This window comes from Neoarius graeffei, chromosome 14 (assembly GCF_027579695.1).
Source record: "Neoarius graeffei isolate fNeoGra1 chromosome 14, fNeoGra1.pri, whole genome shotgun sequence".
NCBI lineage: Eukaryota > Metazoa > Chordata > Actinopteri > Siluriformes > Ariidae > Neoarius > Neoarius graeffei.
Window position 1 is genome coordinate 51884975 of NC_083582.1, and position 6368 is coordinate 51891342.

Genomic DNA, 6368 nt, shown 5'->3' on the forward strand with positions numbered 1-6368 from the left:
ACTTAAGAAGACATTGAGTAGATGAGTGCATATACAATAGGTCACCATAGTCCAGTACGGATAGAAAAGTAGCCGCAACAAGTTGCTTTTTTACATTAAAAGAAAAGCATAACTTATTACGGAAATAAAAACCCAGTTTTAGTCTCAGCTTTTTCACTAGGTTTTGTACATGAGGCTTAAAAGTTAAGGAATCATCAATCAGTATTCCCAAGTATTTATAAGAATCAACAATCTCAATTTCACCACCCTCAAGTGTGACAACCTTTGGGATAGTTAAGGGCCTAACCTTAGAGCTGGTAAAAAGCATTAGTTTAGTCTTATCAGCATTTAAAATGAGTTTCAGCTGAAGTAAATTATTTTGTACCACAGTAAAAGCATTTATCAAATTTTCAATGGCCTTTTCTAGGCTAACAGCACAGCAATAAATGACTGTGTCATCAGCATAAAAGTGAAAATTTGCATCAGATACATTTTGTCCCAAGTTATTTATGTAAATAGTAAATAGAAGAGGCCCCAGTACAGACCCCTGAGGGACACCCTTGAGGATGGGAACAACTTCTGAGCATAGACCATCATATTTAACACACTGTGACCTATCACAAAGATAATTTGAAAACCAAGCAACGGCATTCTCTGAAAGCCCAGAATTTAGCAACCTAAGTTTTAGAACATCATGATCAACTGTGTCGAACGCTTTGGATAAATCAATAAACAGTGATGCACAATGTTGCCTCTTATCTAGGGCAACAGTGATGTCATTAACCACCTTGATTGCAGCTGTGATGGTACTGTGTCTTTTTCTAAAGCCAGATTGGTAGGTTGATAAGATGGCATTATTGTATAAAAACTCCTTAAGTGAGTTGCTCACAAGATTTTCAAGAACTTTAGCTAGTACAGATAAATTAGAAATGGGTCTATAATTGTTTAATATAGATGAGTCACCCCCTTTTAGAACTGGAAGCACAAAGGCAGATTTCCATATTTTTGGTATCTCATTGTTTTCCAGTGTGAGATTGAAAAGATATGCAAGTGGCCCTGCTACAAAATCAGCTGCCAACTTCAAGAAATAGGGATCCAAAAAATCTGGTCCTGGTGGTTTTTTGGGGTCTAGGATTTCCAGAGCTTTATGCACCTCTGAAACTGAAAATGGTTTAAAATGAAAAGGCTGATCAATGTGCACTGGAATATCAGAGCAGGGTTTCGCAGGCACAGAACCCACAGCATCAAACAGAGAACCAGAGGAAATAAAATGACGATTAAAACAGTTTAACATCTCCATTTTATCATAGATAGCTACTGAATCTTTCTTAATGAAAGTAGGTAGAGTTTGCCCGTCATTACACACTGACAGGGATTTAATAGTCTTCCAGAATTTCCTGGGGTTGTTTAAATTTTCAGTGGTGACCGACAGGTAATAATCTGATTTGGCTTTCTTGATAAAAGAGGTACATTTATTTCTTAACTGTCTAAAAAACAGCCAGTCCGCCATGGAGCCAGTAGTCCTAGCTTTAACCCAAGCCAAATTGCGCTCATGGATAGTATCAGCAAGTTCAGTGGAAAACCAGGGGTTGTCACGGCCCTTAACTCTAAATTTCCTGAATGGGGCATGTGTATTTATAATTTTCATGAATCCATCCCTGAAGAAAGTCCAAGCTGTCTCCACATCAGGAATAAGCTCAATTCTATCCCATTTGAATTCATGCAAATCATGATGAAATCCCTGTTCATTAAAATATTTAAGATGTCTCTTACAAATGATTCGTGATTTTAGTTTAGGAATCTTCGTGTTTCTTATGGCCACAACTAAGCAATGGTCACTAAGATCATTGCAAAGAACTCCTATAGCTGAATATTTATGTGGGGCATTTGTCAAAATTAAATCTATTAAGGTGGACCTCGCAGGACATTTAAGATTTGGACGAGTGGGTGAGTTTATCAACTGCGTGAGGTTAACCGAATCACAAAATGATTTGAGATTGTCAGAGACTGGGTTAAGCCAGTCCCAATTTAGATCCCCAGCTAAAACAATTTCGCTATAATTTAATCTGGACAAGAGGTGTGTCAAAGATTGCAGAGCATCATTTAAGGCAGATGGAGGCCTATAACAACCAACTACCGTAATACAGAAGGCATTTGAAATTTTCACATTTATCGCCAAAAAATCCAATTTCTTAGGGATAGATTCAGAATGCGCAACATTGACGTGAAATTTTAATTTCACATAAATGGCAACGCCACCTCCTTTTCTTAGTCTATCAGCACGGAAAACATTATAGCCCTCCACAGCAATGTCTTTGTCTGTGACTGATTTTGTCAGCCAAGTTTCAGATATTACAACAACGTCTGCATCTGTAGTTGTAATCCATATTCGCAGACTGTCCATTTTCGGTAACAAGCTGCGCACATTAAGATGAACAATGCTAAGACCGGACATTTGTTTGATATCGGATGGCATTTGGATAGTATGCAACTCAGGGCCCGGATTAGGTTGCACGTTACCAGACATAAGCAATAGTAAAACAATCATCCATCTCTGTTTAGCAGCATAGTCTGACAAGACCCTAGTCCTTTGGTGCATTAAATCCAACCAGGATCTCTCATTGAATAGACATACAAAGTAATTATTTAAAACTAATAAACTTTGGTAACGTGGTAAATCGGCGCTTAAGTTCCATGCCACGTTTATGTCCTTTTCCCGCACCTTCGGAGTTTGTACGGGTATAGCAGTGAGGAAGCAAGTGCATCTAGCGTTTTGAGCAGCACTCAACGGGCGAAACACATTATTCGGTGTACTCACCCAACCACTGTCCCTTGTCCGCAGACCCCCCACACACAACACGCTAATTAAGATTACAAACAATGCCATCTTCTCTGGCCGGGGAGATGCGCATAACCGCGTGGAAATTCAGCAAGCCGCTGACAGCATAGTAGGTATGGGGCGGGCTTGATGGTAAAACGCCACAGGGTAGCCAGGTGAATAAACGACGAAGTAGCAGATAAAAATGCAGCAAAGGTGCTGCCAGGTAAATCCGCCAGGTAAATCCGCCAGGTAGAAGTCGAGCGAAGCACAGAAAAACCTTAGATCCAGGAGGATTCAGGTGGTAACAGAAGACTCGAATGTACATCCCAATTTGGAATCCAGGGAAACTCAATTCAAAGTCCTTCAGTTGGCTACTCCAATGCACTATCCACGCAGTCTTTTCCCTTCTCTTTCTCTTTTTTTCTTTTTTTTTTTCTTTTCTTTTTCCTTTACTTGTCTTTTAAAACGTATCCTTCAAAACTTGTCTTTTAAAACGTATGATAAAACGGTAATAAGCAAGTAAAACAAACAACACTTATCACTGACATAGACAAACAAACTGCCAGGCTGCCATCTTGGATCCTGTTCCTCCAGGTGTGTTTACTGAACAGAGTAAAACATTATAGAACAACACTAAAGACATCAAAACGATGAAATAACATATGGAACATATAAGGAATTATGTGGTAAACAAAAAAGTGTTAACAAAAAAACAAAATGTTTCATATTTTAGATTTTTCAAAGTAGCCACTGTTTACCTTGATGATGCTTTGCACACTACTGGCATTATCTTAACCAGCTTCATGAGGTAGTGACCTGGAATGCTTTTCAATTAACAGTTGCACCTCGTCAAAAGTTAATTAGTGCAATTTCTTGCCTTCTTAATGCATTTGAGATCAAACAGTAAGCAGTAAATAATAAAAATACAGTAAATAGCCCTATTCCACAACTGTAGTAATCCATATTATGTCAAGAACCGCTCAACTAAGTAAAGAGAAATAACAGTCCATCAGACATGAATTGTCTTTTAATCAATAAAAATAAAGAAAAAACATTGAATTGGAAGGTGTGTCCAACCTTTTTGGCTTGTACTGTAGATATTAGAATGGTTTAGATCAATGCACTCAACCAGTGCTAGATGGGAGACAGGAGATAACAGATGGGAAGTTTATTCTTGAACTGTCAAATATAAAATATGGACTAAAATGTAAGCTCAACCTCCAAAAACACACAGTTATCTCAGTTTGCCTTATGGAAATAAGTGTAAATATTAGACATAAATGCACACTGGAGGCAGGAAACTATTTTATGTTTGTTGTTTTATTGAAACACTTTTTGAAACACTAAAAGTTTGTGCTTATGTTCATATCATTGATTTTAATCAGGAGATAGATAGCAGCCGTGAATCAAAGGTCACTTGTGTGCGTTCAACTATTTAACTGGACACGTGCACACGCTTTCAGTTTTCCTGTGTTTCTTGCTGCTTATGGAAGAAGCTTTTTCTGTCGGATTTAGTTTTTAGCATCATTACCTGAGCAACATTGCAGACATATTCCTACAGAACATACAGGTACTGAATTTAGCGTAGAGCTGAAAATACAAAATATTAATAAAATACAGAATTCTACGAATGATTCATATTATGGAGACAATATGATAATATTATACTACAGTATTATAACATATTCATTCTGGTGGTTGGGTAATGATTATGGTTCCCTTTTCTACCTGTGATTTTGCCATGCCATTCATAGTCACTCATAAATAATTAACAAATATTTGGCATGCTAAAATATATTGAAATTCAGAGGTCTTTTCTGAACCACTTCTTGTTTAGGTCAATGCTTCTCAATCCTGCGCCTTGACTAATCATGAATTATGCATTTGAGAATTTTCACTGCATCCAATATTTTTTTCCACTATTCATGAGTTTACAATGGGTTAATGCACAGACAAAATAATATTTACTTCTTTGGGAGCTTCTTTCAGCTCTTGAGTATAATTCTGCTTAGACTAAGTGTGTACTGATAAAGAAATGGAATGCGATATTAGATTAGATGTAGTGGTTTTAGGGTATTGTTCTCGGTATCGCTCATTGTGTTTACCTGTGTGCTATTAACTGGCACTCCAAAAAAAAAACACCATTGTCAAGAATTGGAATGTAATTGGATAGTTAAGGGTTCTTAGCTTAATAATGAGGTTCAGTACTGGCTCGCCTTCAATTAGGTCAGAATGCAGTAGTCAGAGTGCTTACTGGCACCAAGAAAAGAGATCACATCACTCCAGTTTTAGTCTCTTTACTGGCTTCCTGTCCAGTACAGGATCCAGTTTACAGTTCTTTTATTTGTTTGTAAAGCTCTTAATAGAATAGCCTCTTCCTACATTGTGGACCTACTCTCTCCATACTTGACTGGTGTCTGAGGTCTTCAGAACAGTTACTCCTGGCTGTGCCACAGTCTCGGTTGACCATGTGTTTGTGGTTGCAGCGGCACAGTTGTGGTACATCCTTTACCAAGCCCTTGTTATTATTCTGCTGATTCTGGTTTTGGGCTTTGTCTTTTGAGCTTGCCTTTGGTACCTTTGCCTGTTTCTGAATTCTATCTTCTGCCTCACATTTTGGATTTGTCTGCCAGTTTGCCTGAAGAAACTCTCTTTCAGCTTTTACATCCGTCTGTCGCCTGCATTCCTTATATTTGGAAATCTTTCTGTTAGGGAAACACTCTATTGTTAAAAAGACAAGCTAAAGAGGTTCCTAAGGGGGTTTTGACAATCTATTTTCTGAGAGCACAATAAATCTACAGTGTTAGTGTGTAATAAGTGAATTCTTGGAGAGATTCTCTGGTAAATCATATTAGTCTTTGATTCTTGTTTTCTACCTTTGAAGGTTAAAGAATACAATCCTGTGTTATCTTTACTGTAGTACATTAGTAGTCCTGTAGAAAACATTAACCATCCAAAGAACACTTCAAGAACATTTTATAAGAGTCTATCAGTCGATTATCTATAACAATTAATGAAACAGGCTTTAGGGGCAGCACGATGGTGTAGTGGTTAGCACTGTCACCTCACAGCAAGAAGGTCCTGGGTTCGAGCCCAGCGGCTGGCTAGGGCCTTTCTGTGTGGAGTTTGTATGTTCTCCTCGTGTCTGCGTGGGTTTCCTCCGGGTGCTCCAATTTCCCCCACAGTCCAAAGACATGCAAGTTAGGCTAATTGGTGGCTCTAAATTGACCGTAGGTGTGAGTGTGAATGGTTGTTTGTCTCTGTGTCAGCCATGCGATAACCTGGCGACTTGTCCAGGGTGTACCCCGCCTCTCGCCCATAGTCAGCTGGGATAGGCTCCAGCTTGCCTGCGACCCTGTAGAGCAGGATAAGCGGCTACAGATAATGGATGGAAACAGGCTTTATTGTTATACCTTAAAGTCTTAATTTATCATTTAATTATTCAGCTTAACCCCTTAAAGTTCTGATGGCTGTTGAGACCATGTGTGGGTTGTCAGGAAAAGTACACAAATGCTATGATAAGTAGGTAATACATTACCATTTCCAGGAATTCTATGGGGTTAAAGCA